This window comes from Anabrus simplex, chromosome X, assembly GCF_040414725.1.
Source record: "Anabrus simplex isolate iqAnaSimp1 chromosome X, ASM4041472v1, whole genome shotgun sequence".
In the NCBI taxonomy this organism is placed as follows: Eukaryota; Metazoa; Arthropoda; class Insecta; order Orthoptera; family Tettigoniidae; genus Anabrus; species Anabrus simplex.
The window spans coordinates 184,609,333-184,629,428 of record NC_090279.1 but is presented as its reverse complement, the minus strand read 5'-3'; the positions used below and the strand labels follow the sequence as shown (position 1 = coordinate 184,629,428).

Sequence of the window (20,096 nt, the reverse complement as noted above, 5' to 3'; positions counted from 1 at the left end):
ACCACCATTCGACGAGATTCTTCGCATCCTCAACCACACAAACGTGCAACTTACAACAGGCTAGTCTTTCGTGCCTTTAATATTCCTATGTCTAAGAAAGATTTAAGAAACAAATTGAATACTATCCGCGCTATTGCTGAATTCAACAGCTACAACAACTTTTTCATAGATCGAATAATGAACTAATTCAAGCACCGTCCCAAAACCACTTTAACTCAACACCTGCATTTTACACTTTTACTTTTAATAAAGATGTTTATAAAGTCACCAACATCTTCAATAAGCACTGTGTAAAAATAACTTTTAGAACTAACAACAGGAATGGAGATATCTTACGTAACTCTACCTTACTATCAAAGGGTAGGAAGGGTCCACCTACACAGTACCGTTAGAATGTATATTGTCTTATAAAACTGGGACTAGTTTCGACCTCATGTATATTGGGTCATTTTCAGCCATGCTCCAAATGGAAAACATAAGCACACCTATAACCAATAATAATATAAACCCTCTGGTATGACACAATTTACAGTCTGAATTTCAAACATTGATGAGGTCCGAACAACATATCCAAACTTGAAACTAAATGACACATCAAACTGCTGTGGTTGATGCCGAACTATTTTGGCATTCCTACAGTAGCCAATGTTCTTGAGTTGATCTGGGAGTTGGTATCCTTATCTGTGTAGACGAGCAATTTGATTGATAATTTATGTTTGATCATTAGTAATATGGGTAATGACTTACGTAGCTTTAAGGGAAACATTCGTAATATGAATAGGTATTCCTTTTCATCAGATATAGTGATCTATTGTTTAATTTGTTTTGAAGTGAATGTCTGAAAGGAAAATAATTTGAAGTAAAAAATTGAGAAAAGAAGGGAAGCTAGAAGATCGAGATAAATATGTATAGCTATATGAGACTCACTCCTATGTTCTTCGTAAGTTGTGTGCACTTGGTACGGATGCCAACACCAGACTGATTGTCGAGAGGGAGTAGGAGTATAGCTTATGATGGCAGGGATTATAGGAGGGATGTGTGAGAAGGGGCGGGTAGGTAGATTTGAAATGATTGGTGGACGTAATGTGTCTTTTTTCTGTTTATACTTTGTGTATATAGGAATTTATACAGCGTATGATGCTTCATTTGACAATCGTTTGAAAGTTTGGCAGTTTGGGTTTAGGAAAGGTTATTCCACTGAAGCTGAGCTTGTAGGATTTCAGCAAGATATAGCAGATATCCTGGATTCAGGAGGCCAGATGGACTGTATTGCAATTGACCTATCTAAGGCATTTGATAGGGTAGATCATGGAAGACTACTGGCAAAAATGAGTGCTATTTTACTAGAAAAAAAGAATGACTGAATGGGTGGCTATATTTCTAGAAAATAGAACTCAGAGAATTAGAGTAGGCGAAGCTTTATCTGACCCTGTAATAATTAAGAGGGGAATTCCTCAAGGACCTTTATGTTTTCTTGTATATATCAATGATATGTGTAAAGAAGTGGAATCAGAGATAAGGCTGTTTGCAGATGATGTTATTCTGTACAGAGTGATAAATAAGTTACAAGATTGTGAGCGGCTGCAGGGTGACCTCGATAGTCTTGTGAGATGGACGGTGGGCAGTGGTATGATGATAAACGGGGTTAAAAGTCAGGTTGTGAGTTTCACTCTGAGTTTTAATTACTGCGTCGATGGGGTGAAAGTTCCTTTTGGGGATCATTGTAAGTAGAGGGGAATCGTGTAATATGGAATACCATGTACTTTTGGCAGTATAACATCTTACCGAAATCAATTAGGTAATATAAATAAATATGGTTTGAAACTTCAAATAATTAGCTATGATTCCCTATATTTTTTAACTATAAATTTTTAATGTCTTCAAGTCAAAATATTTTTTTTCAAAAAGTTACGCCTGGCGGGTAATACAGAATAGTCGGGTAAATAATATGTAAAATATAACACAACTTCAAGAACTTCTTTCAGTTATATTTAACTAACATTCGTACAGGTGGATGTACATAAATTTTTAAAAAATCAAAAGACTACATACATACATACATTATCATTATAGACTGTTGTGCCTTTCAGCGTTCAGTCTGCAAGCCTCTGTGAATTTACTAAACGTCGCCACAATCCTCGATTGGCAGCTAGCGTTGTGGCCTCATTTAATTCTATACCTCTTATCTTAAAATCGTTAGAAACCGAGTCTAACCATTGTCGTCTTGGTCTACCTCTACTTCTCTTACCCTCCATAGCAGAGTCCATTATTCTCCTAGGTAACCTATCCTCCTCCATTCTCCTCACATGACCCCACCACCGAAGCCAGTTTATGCGTACAGCTTCATCCATCGAGTTCATTTCTAAATTAGCCTTTATCTCCTCATTCCGAGTACCATCCTGCCATTGTTCCCACCTGTTTGTACCAGCAATCATTCTTGCTACTTTCATGTCTGTTACTTCTAACTTATGAATAAGATATCCTGAGTCCACCCAACTTTTGCTCCCGTAAAGCAAAGTTGGTCTGAAAACAGACCGATGTAAAGATAGTTTCGTCTGGGAGCTGACTTCCTTCTTACAGAATACTGTTGATCGCAACTGCGAGCTCACTGCATTAGCTTTACGACACCTTGATTCAATCTCACTTACTATATTACCATCCTGGGAGAACACACAACCTAAATACTTGAAATTATTGACCTGTTCTAGCTTTGTATCACCAATCTGACATTCAATTCTGTTGAATTTCTTACCTACTGACATCAATTTAGTCTTCGAGAGGCTAATTTTCATACCATACTCATTGCACCTATTTTCAAGTTCCAAGATATTAGACTGCAGGCTTTCGGCACAATCTGCCATTAAGACCAAGTCATCAGCATAGGCCAGACTGCTTATTACATTTCCACTTAATTGAATCCCTGCCTGCAATTTTATACCTTTCAGTAGATGATCCATGTAAACTACGAACAGCAAAGGTGAAAGATTACAGCCTTGTCTAACCCCTGTAATTACCCTGAACCAAGAACTCATTCTACCATCAATTCTCACTGAAGCCCAATTGTCAACATAAATACCTTTGATTGATTTTAATAACCTACCTTTAATTCCATAGTCCCCCAGTATGGCGAACATCTTTTCCCTCCGTACCCTGTCATATGCTTTCTCTAGATCTACGAAACATAAACACAACTGCCTATTCCTCTCGTAGCATTTTTCAGTTACCTGGCGCATACTGAAGATCTGATCCTGACAGCCTCTCTGTGGTCCGAAACTAGTCTGGGTTTCATCCAACTTCCTCTCAACGACTGATCACACCCTCCCTTCCAAGATGCCAGTGAATACTTTGCCTGATATACTATCAATGAGATACCTCGATAGTTGTTGCAATCCTTCCTGTTCCCTTGCTTATAGATAGGTGCAATTACTGCTTTTGTCCAATCTGAAGGTACCTTACCAACACTCCATGCTAATTTTACTAATCTGTAAAGCCATTTCATCCCTGCCTTCCCACTATACTTCACCATTTCAGGTCTAATTTCATCTATTCCTGCTGCTTTATGACAATGGAGTTTATTTACCATCCTTTCCACTTCCTCAAGCATAATTTCACCAACATCATTTTCTTCCTCCCCATGAGCTTGGCTGTTCACAATACCACCAGGATGATTTCCTTTTACATTGAGATGATCTTCAAAATATTCCCTCCACCTCTCCAGTGATTCCTGGTATCTATTATAAGTTCACCTGAATTACTTAAAACACTGTTCATTTCCTTTTTCCCCTCCCTTCCTAAGATTCTTGATTACTGTCCAGAAAGGTTTCCCTGCTGCTTGACCTAGCCTTTCCAGGTTGTTACCAAAATCTTCCCATGACTTCTTTTTGGATTCCACAACTATTTGTTTCGCTCTGTTTCTTTCAACTACGTATAAATCCATGTCTGCATTGGACCTTGTTTGGAGCCATTTCTGATAAGCCTTCTTTTTACGTTTACAAGCTGCTCTCACTTCATCATTCCACCAAGATGTTCGCCTTTTCCCATCTTTACACACAGTTGTTCCTAGACATTCCCTTGCTGTTTCTACTACAGCATCCCTGTATGCCACCCATTCACTTTCTATATCCTGAACCTGCTTACTATCTACTGTTTGAAACTTCTCACTAATCATATCCATGTACTTCTGTCTAATTTCCTCGTCCTGGAGATTTTCTACCCTTATTCGTTTGCATACAGATTTCACTTTCTCTACCCTAGGCCTAGAGATACATAGTTCACTACAGATCAGATAATGGTCTGTATCATCGAAAAATCCCTGAAAAACCCGTACATTCCTAAAAGATTTCCTGAATTCAAAGTCTGTTAAGATATAGTCTATTATGGATCTGGTACCCCTAGCCTCCCATGTGTAGCGGTGAATAGCCTTATGCTTGAAGAATGTATTCGTAACAGCTAAACCCATACTAGCACAGAAGTCTAGCAAACGCTTCCCATTCCCATTAGCTTCCATATCTTCCCCACATTTACCAATCACCCTCTCGTATCCTTCAGTTCTATTCCCAACTCTCGCATTGAAATCGCCCATTAGTACTATTCTATCCTTGCTGTTGACCCTGACCACGATGTCACTCAATGCTTCATAAAACTTGTCAACTTCATCCTCATCTGCACCTTCACATGGTGAATACACTGACACAATTCTAGTCCTAATTCCTCCAACTGACAAATCTACCCACATCATTCGCCCATTTACGTGCCTAACAGAAACTATGTTGCGAGCAATGGTATTTCTGATAAAGAGCCCTACCGCAGACTCTGCCCTTCCCTTTCTAAAACCCGTCAAGTACACTTTATAATCTCCTATCTCTTCCTCGTTATCTCCTCTTACCCGAATATCACTTACTCCTAGCACATCCAAATGCATCCTCTTTGCTGACTAAGCCGGTTCTACTTTCTTTCTTCCATAAGCCCCATTAATATTGATAGCTCCCCATCGAATTCCATTTTGTTCGCCAAGTTGTTTCCAAGGAGTCCCTCGCCTGTCAAATGGGAGTGGGACTCCATTACTCCCATAGGTTCGAGGCTTGCTTAAAATGTTCTAATATTGGGAATTAACTGAAATGATAGTCTATATACACTAATCATTCAAATGAGTTAACGTTTTACAATCACTTCTTCATTCAGCGACAAAAGTCACATATGTAATCACACGTTTCTTTTTTTTTTTTACTTGCTTTACAAAGCTCCGACACAGATAGGTCTTATGGCGACGATGGGACAGGGAAGGGCTAGGAGTGGGAAGGAAGCGGCCGTGGCCTTAATTAAGGTACAGCCCCAGCATTTGCCTGGTGTGAAAATGGGAAACCACGGAAAACCATTTTCAGGGCTGCCGACAGTGGCGTTCGAACCTACTATCTCCCGAATACTGGATACTCGCCGCACTTAAGCGACTACAGCTATCGAGCTCGGTAATCACACGTTTCGGCCCCTGCACAGTCATTATGGGCCCGTAAATGACACGTAACACGTCGAACCCACAGCTCTCCTCTAGTGTCTTCCGAAAACTTGGCGCAACAAAATAAACATTCAGCATCATCTTGGGCAGCTGGTGTGGTGTTTGGCACGAAATCCAGTTCCGATGAAACGTCTGTATGAAATGGTTCAGCAGACGCATCATCGCTGGTTGTTTCATTTTTGAAAAGCTTTTTATGTGATTTTAGGTTCTTTTTCTATGTTTGCCTCTTTCCTGGAACAGACTGAACTTCAACCTTCTTTAAACCGACTTGCTTGAATTTTTCTTTAGGTCGACTTTCTAGTCTAATTTTCTTAGCTGAAAGCTGATTCTCCAGTTCATTTTTGTATGGAGAAGATGTTAAGAGTGCAGACGTTCCAGGCTTTCTACCTCTTCTTGATGCCTTCCTTTTGGTTGGTGGAGGAGAGACGTTATGAGGTAAGATTAGACCTACCTTCGATTCATGGGATCCAGGGATGATTAGATTTGCACTTTGTTGGTTTGGTCAGGAGTTTTAGAGGTACCTGGTACAGGATCAGGGGTTGTAGAAGAGCAAGGAAGAGGATCGGATGAGCATGCTGAACTTTCCTGAGGATTTGATGAGTTTTTATCTGAGATTTGTCCTTCGTCGATGGACTTAAATGAAGTTAAGTGCTCTTCTGCAAGCTGTGAGTCTACAAGTGAAGCTGGTAAGAAATCTGTTTCAGGGATGATATTCCTATTTAGAGAGTAAATTCCAGTGGCTTTGAACCCATTAACTGCAATGTCACCTCTTTGTACTTTTAAGTAAGAACGACCGAACAGTTCCATTACATCAAATAACTCAAATTACGTGAACTGTGTCTCAAAAACATGCAAACTTCTTCACTGTAGTAAGATTTTAGAGCTCCCATGAAAGACTTGTCCAAGGGTTGCAACATGCGAACTATAAGGGGGTTTGCACAGGATACTGACATGATTTTCTCTTTGAATATTGTATTTTCACGACCACATTGTAATCGAAAGCGACTTTCAACCTATTAGGTCGTGTTACGTACATTTAGTACCTGATGAAGAGATGTTAAGTACAGAACAAAAATGGCCAACCAGACACCAGTGGGATCCGAACCCACAACCTCCCAATTTCGCGTCGGTTGCTCTACCAATTGAGCTATGGTGGCCTAGGCCATCTTTGTTCTGTTGGAAAGGATCTAAGCTACAGGTTGTGGGTTCAGATCCCACTGGTGTCTGGTTGGCCATTTTTGTTCTGTACATAACATCTCTTCATCACGTACTAAATGTACGTAACACGACCTAATAGGTTGAAAGTCGCTTTCGATTACAATGTGGTCGTGAAAATTCAATATTCATTGACTTGGCCCTCAACGGGCAACTTGAACGCACTCTACAGTGTGATGGTAGTAGTACCAGACCTGTAGCTTAGATCCTTTCCAACAGAACAAAGATGGCCTAGGCCACCATAGCTCAATTGGTAGAGCAACCGACGCGAAATCGGGAGGTTGTGGGTTCGGATCCCACTGATGTCTGGTTGGCCATTTTTGTTCTGTACTTAACATATCTTCATCACGTACTAAATGTACGTAACATGACCTAATAGGTTGAAAGTCGCTTTCGATGATTTTCTCTTGCTATCTTCATACCATCTGTGTTAAAATTATAAAATCCTTTTAATAACAACCACCTACTCAATACAATACATTACTCATTGAATTATAAAATAATCATGAGGTGTCTTAAATAATGGAACATGTTTCGTTCGACATAGCGAACATCATCAGCCTTAATTTACAAAGATTAGGTCAGGGCCCTGAGCTGAATGATAAAAATTGTTAAAAGAGTGACAATGCCATAATAAAAAGTAAAATGATAACATTAGACTTGAAATTCTAACAATATGTACAGATTAACAGCAAGTACTTGTAGTGAAATACATTGAACGATGGTAGTCTGTAAAGTTAAAACAAACATGAGGTTGTTAAAGTAAAAAGATATAGATATAGTGGATCTTAAAATATATGTCAATGCGTGAAGCGTGGATTAATTATTGACTATGGAGTTCTTAAATTGAGCAAAACAAAACAAAAGTTGAAATAGAGTTTATTGAATAGTACGAGTCAAACTGAACCAGTTAAAAGGCGCATGGCGACGAAACTAAGGTTAAAATGACGTGAACTTCAGTAGTTAGGAATTCTGTAGGAGAGCCAACACAATGCCAGAGGGAAATACAAGTTGAACTAGTCCGTATTTACACGCTAGCAGTAAAATTAATCGTATACAACGTAGGACACCAATGTGGACTCGTTAAAGAGTAACTATAAACTTGAAAGTAGGGAGAGTTCCAGCAAACCAGAGATGGATGGAGCAGATTATGGCACAATTGGAGTTAGAAATCCTTGGGATTAGTGTGAGGTGTTCGCTAACGTTGGCTGCGTGAATCAATCAATTGATTTATAGTTTATAGTTACTCTTTAACGAGTCCACATTGGTGTCCTACGTTGTATACGATTAATTTTACTGCTAGCGTGTAAATACGGACTAGTTCAACTTGTATTTCCTTCTGGCATTGTGTTGGCTCTCCTACAGAATTCCTAACTACTGAAGTTCACGTCATTTTAATCTTAGTTTCGCCGCCATGCGCCTTTTAACTGGTTCAGTTTGACTCGTACTATTCAATAAACTCTATTTCAACTTTTGTTTTGTTTTGCTCAATTTAAGAACTCCATAGTCAATAATTAATCCACGCTTCACGCATTGACATATATTTTAAGATCCACTATATCTATATCTTTTTACTTTAACAACCTCATGTTTGTTTTAACTTTACAGACTACCATGGTTCAATGTATTTCACTACAAATACTTGCTGTTAATCTGTACATATTGTTACAATTTCAAGTCTAATGTTATCATTTTACTTTTTATTATGGCATTGTCACTCTTTTAACAATTTTTATCATTCAGCTCAGGGCCCTGACCTAATCTTTGTAAATTAAGGCTGATGATGTTCGCTATGTCGAACGAAACATGTTCCATTATTTAAGACACCTCATGATTATTTTATAATTCAATGAGTAATGTATTGTATTGAGTAGGTGGTTGTTATTAAAAGGATTTTATAATTTTAATATATTGTCCTCAATACGGATCTATTATGAGATTAATTACATGTAACATCTGTGTTTCGGTTATGAGTGGAGTATCCATCAAGTATCAAGAGTACAGGAGAATCCTTAGTTGATTTAGTGGTCTCTACAAAATGATGAAACTATCTAGTGAAAATGTTGGTTTGTATCCATCCTGACAGACGGCACGCTGCGATAGATCCGGGTGGTGCACCCCTCATCAATTGGTCATTCATATTTGTGCATGGGAAAATGATTAATGGAGGAACAAAATCGCCCGCTGCACTCATGCAGGTGATTATGGTAACTAAAGACCCCTTCTCAGCAGCTGTCAGCTCACCTATTTGCTTTTTCCATTTGAGACCAACAACGCAAGGGATTTTGCTTTATACCACCGACAATCCTGACTCGTCCACATTATATACATGTTTGGCCGGGTATTTGTGCTTATCATAAAGACTTTCTAAGAGGTCAAAAAACATGTTTACTTCCTCCTTGTTAAAACCTTTCGTTCGTGAGAAAGAGGTCCCTGTTGGTTTTTGCAGTGATAATATGCCCTAGTGCCTACCCATAAATGAGTAGAACTAATCTTTTCCAGCCCTATCATCTTTCCCAAAGGGGTGAGCAATATTATTCTGAACAGCAAGTTGGAATGCTAAAATACAAACGTCTCTTCGAGTCAGTCCAAAGAACATTGCCTCCATGTCCAATAAATAATTAACTAATTCTTCTTCTAGTTCCTTAGTAGATACTGGCTTGCGCCCAAGAGTAGTTGAGGCAGCTTTCCTCTCGTCATGCACTTCGCTGCTTGCTAAACGAAAAAGTGTCGTTTGTGGAACCCCAAATTCTTTTGAAGCTTTCAGGAAGCCCATTTTCTTCTCCCGAGCCGCGTGTATGGCTTTCTCCATCTGCTCCGAGCTCCATCGCTTCCTTTTCTTCTCAATAACTTCCCTTTTCTTAGGCATGGGCAATCTGGAAAAGGAAGAAACCCTATTAGTATTGAAATTTAGAGTGTCCAAAGTAATAGACTATGTTTACTGAGCGAATCGGCCGTACGGTTAGGGTCGCGTAGTTGTGAGCTTGCATTCAGGATATCATGATTTCGAATCCCACCGTTAGCAGCCCTGGAGACAGCTTTCCATCGTTTCCCATTTTCACATCAGGCAAATCCTAGCCCTTTCCCATCCTTGTATCACATCAATGTAATTAATTCTAATTAATTTTAAATCTCATTTCACTTTGAAAATAAAACAACATTTCCTACTGAAACAAAATCACCAGTCACGTAACACCTGCCACTTAAATAAAAAATGCTTACCAGTTTCTAATGTATATTAAACCTATTATAAATTCTAATTTTAATTTGATTTACAAATCCAAAATTATGTTGGGAAATATGGCATTACCTACATGTCAGGGAATATGGAATACTTAGTATTCCCTATATCCTGACACGCCATGTTTGAATTCAAGGATTCATTATGCCATCAACTTTAATAATAATAATAATAATATTATTTGCTTTACGTCCCACTAACTACTTTTACGGTCTTCGGAGTCGCCATCAACTTTGCACAACAAGGAAGTTACACTCGTATTGCAATAAAAGTAACTCTTGTACAATATGTAACATTGGATTTCTAAAGGCTAATACTAATATACAGATATGTCAATTACTCATTTTTTTCTCCCTCTCACATTCTATCACACAATATTTTATGTTGAAATTATACATATCATTGTTTTGTTATGCATTGACCATTGTGGCAACCCCCAGCTGGGGGAAATTTTGTAAATAAAAAATTACAAACCCACTTATGAAATACAATGTGGGTGCACATTAATGATTCTGAATGCATCAAAATAATTACACTTAGAACTATTAAATACGTGGATTTACCTAATTTTGGGTTATTGAAATCAATGGAAAAACCAGTTTTCTCCTATGAGGTCACAATACTGTATTTTAAAAAACAATACCAGGAAACATTGATGTAGTAGTGTCACAACATATAAAGGGCAGTCAAATGAAAACTGAACATGTGCCATAACAAACATGCCACATGAAAGGTGGCAATGCTGTTGTTATGTATCGATACTGCCATCGCTATGGTAGGAGACCTGCATAATGATAACTCACAGGTGTACACAGTTGTTGGGTTATGTCTTTGTTGGTGCGCGGACTGGTCTAGTGTGTTCGTCCAGCTGTAGAATTGGAGGCGAACAGAGAAATATGGTTAATTTTCTGGTGGCTGAGGGTCCTGGAATAAGCGAAACTCATCGTCGCATGTCTGCTGTATATGATGAACACTGCATGGCCATGGTGAGTGTGCACGAGTGGCATAGGAGATTCTCAGAAGGGCATGCATCGTCTTGCAGTGATGTGCAGGATAGGCTCTTCCGAGCCTGTACTTCTACGCTTCAGCAATTTTGTTGCAAAAACTTCAGCATCTTTGGTACAGCCCAAATCTTTCTCCTTGTGATTTTTTACATTCTTGGTGACCTGAGGAAAGACATTCATGGACATCGGTTTCATTTGGACGAGCAAGTGCAAATTTGGGTGCGGTTGTGGATCCGTCAGCAACCTACTTCTTTCTACAAAACTGGGATTGTCTCATCTCCCAGTAGGAGAATTGTATTAACAGTTTGGTAATTACTTTTGAGTAAACCGAACTCGATAGCTGCAGTCGCTTAAGTGTGGCCAGTGTCCAATATTCGGTAGATAGTGGATTCGAACCCCACTGTCAGCAGCCCTAAAGGTGGTTCTCTGTGGTTTCCCATATTCACACCAGGCAAATGCTGGGGCTGTACCTTAATACAGGCCACGGCCGCTTTCTTCCCACTCCTAGCTCCTTCCTGTCCCATTGTCGCCATGAGACCTGTCTGTGTCAGTGCGATGTAAAGCAACTTGCAAAAAAAAAAAAAAAAATTACTTTTGAGTAAAACCATTCCATGGTTACATTGTAGTGGATGTTCGGTTTTCATTTGACTGCTCCTTATAGTTTCACTTTTTATTTTTTTGAAAAGTGTGCTGTTGTTACTCTTCTTTTGTATCTTGTTTCATCACAGTCCCTAACAAGACACCAACAGTAGTTGTCCATCATTGAAGGTTTCCAGTGCACTTGAAAACCATTTTCCATAGTAAGAATGTCTTGGCAAATGCGCTTACTCTACTTCATCATCATCATCACTGTCCCACTCCAGTCGCCCATGTGTGGTTTACAAGTCTCCTCCACTCCTTTCTGTCCTTCAACTTTTCCTGCTCCATTACTTCCGCCACATCCAATCCAGCTTCTCTAATGTCCTTCCAAATTGGATCCATCCACCTGCTTCTCGGTCTTCCAACTTAACTTCCCCTTCAAATTCCCTTCTTGCTACCCATTCCTTTCCCATTATTTTTACATGTCCGAACCATCTCAGTCTTGCTTTCTATGTTCTGTACTACCAGTTCTATATTCAGCTCTTCTCTGATTTAAATATTTTGAATTCTATCTCTTCTTGTTCTTAAAAATTTTATTTTCTACTGCTTGGATCTTATTACCTTGTCTCTTATTAGTTACTTGTGTTTCTAGTCCATATGTTACAATTGGTATGAAATACTCTTTATATAATGTTAATTTCGTGCTCTTGGGTACTTTGTCATCCCATAAAAGCTGTCTGACTTGATGATAAAATGTTGTACTTTTACTTAGTCTGTTATTAATTTCAGGGTTGATTTTTCATTACTCCCATTAATAATGCTACCCAGATATGTAAACTGTTCTACATTCTCTAACAGTTCTCCATCTATGTTCACTTGGCTTCTCTTTTTCTCTTTTCCACGCTGCATGACTACCGTTTTCTTTTTACTAATTACCATTCCAAACTCCTTCAGCTATTCATTCCAATATCCAGTCTCCTTTGTACTTCCTTTTCTCCCTTTCTCCAAATCACCACATCATGTGCAAATACCAAAGCATTCACTTCATCACTACCGATACTCTGTTTTACATGTTTTATGATTTCATCCATCAGTATAATAAACAATAATGGCGACAGTTAATTTCATTGCTTGAGACCTTTTTTCATATAAAATGTTTCAGAGTCACAACTCCCACTTGTACACTGCTTTTTCTCATGATACAACATTTTTATCTTGTTAATTAATGATTTTGGTACATTCCTCTTCAGTAGGCATTCCTATACTTGTTTTCTCTTAACAGTATCATAAGCTTTTTTTCCAAATCCAAAAATACGAATATGGTTTCCTTGTTCCTTTCCAGATATTTTTCTATTATCGTTCGTACTGTACATATAAAGTCTATTGTTGAGGTATTCGGTCTAAAGCCATATTGTACTTCCTCTAACTGTGTTTCTGTTATATCCCTCAGTCTTTTTTCTATGACTTTCTCCATTATTTTTAGCCCATGTGATAATAGGGTTATACCCCTATAATTTTCACCTTTCTTCCTATTTCCTTTTTTGAACAATGGTACAATGTTTCCTTGTTGTCAATCTTCAGGTATCCTTTCTTCCTTCCATTAGGCATTGAGGGCTCTGTATAGCCACAGTAGTATAATGCTTCCTGCTGCCTTAATCATATCAGCATTGAATTCGTCTTTTCAACTTGCTTTACCTTTGGTCATTGCTTTCACTGCCCTTTCAAGTTCCAACCATGTTATTGGGTTCTCTTGTTTTTCTCCATCTATTATTTCCATTTTCTTATCCCCTTCTTTCTCCAAGCAGTCAACCTCATTATCAAGTTTTTCAATATACACTGCCATCACCTTCTGAAGACCCTTTTCTCATGTACTATGGATCCATCTTCTCTCTCTAATGCCTTGATTTTTTCTTGATTTATTGTTTTCAATTTTATTACTCTGTATTATAGTTTCTGATTTCCTTGACTATCTTGCTCAATTTTCTTGGTAAACTCTCCCCAACATTTCTCCTTTTCTTCCTTGATACTCCTCTTTACTTGTAGTTTCAATCTTTTGTATTCTACTGTACCGGTTACGACCTGCACATGCCGTATTTTTTTTTTACTATTAATTGTATTCCATCATCACGCAAGACGTTCAGAGCGAACTTGGTTTGTTTGCGTTTGGAGGAGCGAGCAGGGGAGCCAGCGACAGCTGTGTGTGTAAACGTAGCTGCAGGGACAATATAGACTACCCGCCTGACACCAGTGTAGCCTGCATGGCCTGGTATGTTCTGGAAATGAACGTCACGCCTTTGCGAACATTCGACTGAAAAAAATTTCAAAACTTCTGTAATAATAATCACAGCGACTTGAGCGATACGTCATTTTGAAGAGGATAACTTAAAAGTCTCAAATTGTGAATCTCAAGTACATCCGTCTAGGGATTCGCGAGATAATCAGCCTCAAAGAGATCACGTTATCTGGTGACGTAGGAGCCCCAAACTGAATATAAGCTGAGCTCACTAGACCCAAGACAGTCATAGCTGAGTGTCTAGCCTGACTCTCCACGCTGAAGTGTTTGTCTAACTGCTGATAGAGGCTATCTTCAAATATTCAAAGTCTTTGTGTGGGACGTAAACTCTGACAGTCGTGTTGAAAATATAAATGGTACGCGTGTGAACTCTAATGTATAACAAAGTCTTTATAATGGTCATTGAGTCTATCAATTAAGTTGAACTTATAATCTGTGCGCATGTTTGAACTCTGATTATGACAAGTTGTATATTGGACTTAGGTGACAACAATCAAGTCAAATTTATATTCTGTGCGCATGTAGAAACTTCTCGATATAACTTACTTTCTTCTTGTAGAACTGAATTTATTACCACGTTACCTGTGTGAAACTTAGTCTCAGAATCAATATTAATTTCAGTGGCACTACTGCGATATACTAGGATCAGTGATATTTATTTTTTAAATCTCAGTCAGCAGAACTTAATCTCTGAACACATATTAATTTCAGTGTGACACCACGACATTATACTATTAACTGTGACATTTTGTTAAATCTCAGTCAGCATAAATAATTTATAAACAGGGGTGTTTATGAAAGTGTTCAAACTTTCTCATGAATGTTCATGCAAGTGATTACCATAATCTTGTGCTACGACACCAAGGTTTCACTCCGAACTCGAACTATGTTCTTTATACAGTTCAAACAAAATTGTGTAGTATTTCTTCAGAACAGTGTGTAAATTATTTGTGTGTGACTGACAGCAGTATCTTTGATAAACTCTCGAACAGTCACCTATATTATTTAATGTCAAGTGCGCCTAACAACGAACTGTGCTTTTCATTTCAACCTTAGTTTTTCGTCAAAGTGTTTAGTATTATTTCATGACTGACAGCAGTGTCTTTGATAAACTCTAGAGCAGTCATACATTTCTTTCAATATCGAGTGCTACTTTATTTAGTGGAAAATCACCACGAACTGTGCCAAATGCGTGAACAATTTTCAGTTTTGTTATTTCCATTCATGAACTGTGCTTCATTTTCTTCCAATCTTGATGCTACCCGCATCTTCATCTTTAGGGAACTTATAAATTCTATCTACAAGATTAAGAGTGAATTCGACGGCATATCCCAACCGTGTTAAATAAAACAGTGCTGTTAAACCAAAGTGTCGGGGGACTGTGTAATTCTGGACACTCGTATAAGTTATGTGACGAGTGATTATCCTGCAACATCGTTGGAGAACGTCAGAGATCGTCCAGAACGTCGAAAGTTCGAGACTCAAACCCATATCCAACCAACCTGGGTGTTCCGGCCTTATCTCAACGTAATATTTGTAACTTCCAGAACGTGTTCCAGCCCTGTTCAGGCTGGTGAACTGGGAGCACGGGTCATCAAAAGGTGATGTTGAAGACAGCAACTATCAAAAATAAGGTGATGTGCACTTTGAAATGTATTTTCTGAATAAAAAACCATTATTCAATCTAATTAAAAATTTTCTTTTCTGCCTCCTGTACCAAGCCCTAGCTAGAAACCACTCAGAATTGCCCTGAGACCTACTTCGTGCTAACTTTAATATTAATTCATAAAGTTGGGCTATTTTACTTTTACACTACATGTAACCTTTCTATCTTATTCTCATCCCGCTGATATGTTTTTTTGCTTCTTCTTATCCATTTCTGTATTCACCTTGTTCCTTTCTTTTATTTTTTTATTTTTATTTTGTCTGTCCACCACCGTGTCTCCTTTCCTTTAACCTTTGCTTTTGTTTTCCTACATACCACAATTGCTGCTTCCACAAATGTCTGTCTTCAATTGTCCCACACTTCTTCTCCACTTCATATTTCTATGTTAGGCAACTTCCTTTTTATACACTAGTGTCCAAAATTAGGCATAATCACTAAACAAGGCCATACCGCCTGATAGGAATGTCAGACGGATTGCTGAACAAACGGAAGGTGAATCACACACCATATGTCACACAACTTGTCCAAAAAAACATTGTCAGAAAGGTTCTGATAGCTAAGGTACACCTTTGACAACAACTAACAAAACTTGGCAATGTCTTCCACAACAAAATATGCTGTTAATAGGGTGTATGGTTACCCCTAACGCCCACACATGCTTCGCAGCAACATGGCATGCTCTCTATCAGATGGTCCAAGAGCTCTTGTGGCAGTCGATCCCATTCCTCCGAAAGGGCAATGCGAAGGTGTTGGAGGTTCCTTAGTGGAGACTGACGGGATTCAATTTGCCTCCCCAATGGATCCCAGACATGTTCTATATGATTCAGATCAACAGACTTCGCTGGCCAGTCCATGTGATGAATGTTTTCCCCAGCCAGAAATTCATCCACCAGAGCAGACCGGTGCGGTCGGGCATGATCGTCCATTAACAGGAAGTCTGAACCAACTGCACCTCCGAAGAGTCGAACATGTGGTCTCAGTACCTCATCTCTGTATTTCCGAGCGTTAACAGTGTTCCTCGGACCACCCTTGAAGATGTGCATTTCCGTATGGCCATTCAACATGATGCCACGCCACACCATGACGCCACCACGACCATACTGGTCCTGTTCCATGATGTTCCTGTGGTTGTTATTGGCTACCCGGTTCTCTCCAGATTAATGTGTGACAGGGATAGTTCTGCAAACTGAAGCGGGGTTCATATGTGAAGAGCACATGCCTCTATTATTTCATGGTCCAGTTTCGATGTTGACGGTTCTAGAGTAAATGGGCCCGTCTCTGTGCTGGAGTGAGTGGGACGCACACCGCTGGATGTTGGGCAAATATCCCTGCTGTTCTTAGCCTCCAGTACAAAGGTTGCAGAGAAACGGCAACCCCTGAGACGGCTGCGTGCTCCACCGATGATTGTCTTGCAGGTCAACTCCGATTTCGTCGGGTGGTTAAGGCCAGATATCAGTCCTGCTGTGGGGTGGTTACCCTTGGTCGACCTGGTACTGGGCTATGACTAACATCTCCTGTGTCTCAAAATCGTCTCCAAAGCCTGGAAGTAACACATTCAAGGATACGGCGACTTCCGTCTGTGTCTGGCCTGCTTCCAGGCAGCCGAGTATTCTACCCTGCAAAACAGGGTCCAAATGGCGTTGTTGTGCCATTATGTTGTCACGTTCACAACGAGCCTACACTCTGCACACTATAACAGGGCAAACACGACTGAGGGAATATGGGGCGCAGGCACTGGCTGTGTTTACCTTGCGGTTACGCCGCTAGTCAAAGCGGGGAACACTCCTTTTCTACACAGAGCGAGCACGTAATGTTGGTAGGTGCATATGTCATGTGATTTGCAGTCTATTTCCTGTTTCCTGCTTACTCGTAACTTATCCTTAACTTTTGGACACTAGTATACAATCTTGGAATGCCATTCTCTTATCCTCCTCCTCCAATTCCCAAATCCTGATCTTTGGTTTCTTCTTCAATATAATTTTGGGGATTTTTATTGGTTTTAATTCCACAATTAATAATCTATGATCACCTTACCTACTTTCACTCGGGATTATCTTCGTATTCATGACGTATCTTCCCCATTCTTGGTCTGTTATTATAAAATTGATGAGTTTTTCCATACTGTCTATCCTAACTATATTGGCTGATCTTATAGTTATTCCTCTTCATAAAGCATGTGTTCTTCATTATCTCCATCTTCGTTTCTATCGCTATACCCATGTGGGCCCAGAACATTCTCATATCCCATTCTATCAGTTCCCACATGGGCATTCAGATCTCCCATTATCATGACCCCATCTCCAATAATGTGTTTCCTTCTCTTTCCTCCACGCTACATCCTGTCTGTGGAGCATACACCTGTACTATCTTCAGTAGTTCCTTGTTTACACGTATGTGCATTATTATAATTCTTTCATTTACATACTAAACTTCAGCTATTGGTTCAACAGTTTGATTCACTACAAATCTCACTCCATTTTTCTCTTTACTGTTACCCATCCAGTACAAGGTGTACCCCTTTCTTAGTTTCTTCATTCCTTTCCCTTTCCATTTTACTTCACTTAATCCCAAGATGGTGAGTTTTTGTCTCTCCATTAGGTCAATCAATTCATTTCCCTTCCCATTCCCTTCTACTTACAGCACTAAAATTAACCAGAAGAAGTCAAGGTGTGAATGTAAAAAGTTAATTTTAAGCAACATTCTGCATCCCATGTTCTTGTAGTTCACCAACAGATCGCTCACTGAGGAAATGTAATTATCATCTTTTCTATTGCTCAGAAAACCATTAACAATTTCTTTGAAATAGGACCAAGCAGCTAATTTGATATTTGTGAGCTTACAAGGAAACCCTTTCATGTGTATGTCTTCGATCTGATTGAGATTTGGTACGACGACTTCAGTAGCAATGATTTAATCAGCCTTATCAAAATTAGATGTCCAGCTGTATATTAAGCACCTGCTCATATGAGCACAGCAGCGACTGAAGTGAGTGGTGGGAAGCAGGTAGAGGCAGTGCGGCTGGCTACTTCATCTGCCGTGCTCTCACACTTTCTGTCTCGCACACACATTATTTCCCTAGCCTCGAAAATCACCGCCACTCAATGTGGTGAATAGAACCTCATGGTCCTGCATACAAATATAAGTCCTATAATAAATAAATAAATTAATTAATTAACACATGGTTTTTGTTTTTGTTAAACAAATATGTGTAGAAAATTTACTGTATGTCTCAAAAAGCAGATCAGCCTCTGCTTTGTTTATTGTAGTTTCCTGCCGGTCTTCTTCGGTAAATAATGCCATTAGGCTTTGAATGTTGTAGCCATTAGATAGCAGGATGCAGGCATTCGTTGTCACAGGGGCGTAACGCTAGGGCCTGGTCTTTAACCCAGATATGCCTAAAATATTTTTTTGAGTCAGTTCATGACTTTATGTCATATAGTTTACGTAATGTATGAGTTAATACAGGTGAAGCTCAACTTTGAGGAAAAAATATATTAATTTAGACAGAAATAGGTGTTCTTTTAAAAGGACAGTAGGCACTTAAAGGGTATATTCGTCACATGTACGTATGGCAAATACGGTAATATGTATGTTGTTGTCACATGTTTATTGTATGATATTGTGTACAGTGAACAATTGTGAAAGAAATATTCAGTAAGACTATCATCGCCTTAACACACACACATAAAAATATGCATAAAAAGGAAGGAACATCTAGGCCTAGGTATATTTGAAGTGATTTTCAAAATTATTCTCATCAAACTCATCGTTCATTGTGGTACTGCACAAAATAATTGATTTCTGGAGTACCAAACATTCTCACACTTCAATCATGAACGACATCGTCACTCGTCTTAGTTTTTTTCTGTACGGTATTGCACAAAGCATTTGATATGCAATGCAACATTGCACTTCTCGCATTTCATGGATGCCTTCTCATGACAAAATTCACACTGTGTCTGCTTGCCTTGTGGTATGATATGGTTCGTTTGATCAAACCTGGAATCTGCATTTTTCAAAACTACAAGGACGACATTTTTCTTTGCAGTAGTCCGCTGGCTTGTCTCTAGAAGGGCAGTTACAACCTGTCTGCGGAAAGTCAGGTGATCCAATTTTCCTTTTCTCAATCTGTGTAACTGCTGCGCACTTTCTCCACACACATCAATACAGTGAGATACACGTGAAAAATCACGTTTCTTCCCACGAATGGAAATTCTGTAGAGGCTTACATTCTTGTTACCCCGGCCCATTCTTCTCGTTCCAGTGTTGTACTCATGGAAGAGGTGTGGTTGTTTCAGAGATATTCTTGTCCTCTCTTTATGAGGCAGCTCAATTTTAATAATATCGTCGTCATCTTCCTCCTATGCACTCACTATTTCATCAAGAGTCATAAACCTGAAAACAAAAACGAAGGTGGTTGTTGACCCATATTTGCCTACTGTCCTTTTTATAGGACATCTACATTCTCCTGTCAGTGGCATGGCAACTATAAAAGTATACCATTAGGTGACATTGAAATATAATACTTACATGCCAAGAGAATGTAAGGTATGAAAAAAAGAATTGTTGAGATACTTGTAACAATA

The 20,096-nt window shown here is 39.1% G+C and overlaps 1 protein-coding gene across 1 annotated transcript in view; it reads right to left on the bottom strand.

The window, feature by feature from the left end:
• Positions 1-510, bottom strand: part of LOC137503372 (zinc finger protein 503-like) — a 226,863-nt gene extending 226,353 nt beyond the window's left edge. Inside the window, exon 1 of the mRNA XM_068230948.1 lies at positions 486-510. The gene's annotated coding sequence lies outside the window, so the exon portion shown is untranslated. The remainder of the gene's footprint in view (positions 1-485) is intronic.
• Between the last annotated feature and the right edge of the window lie 19,586 nt (positions 511-20,096).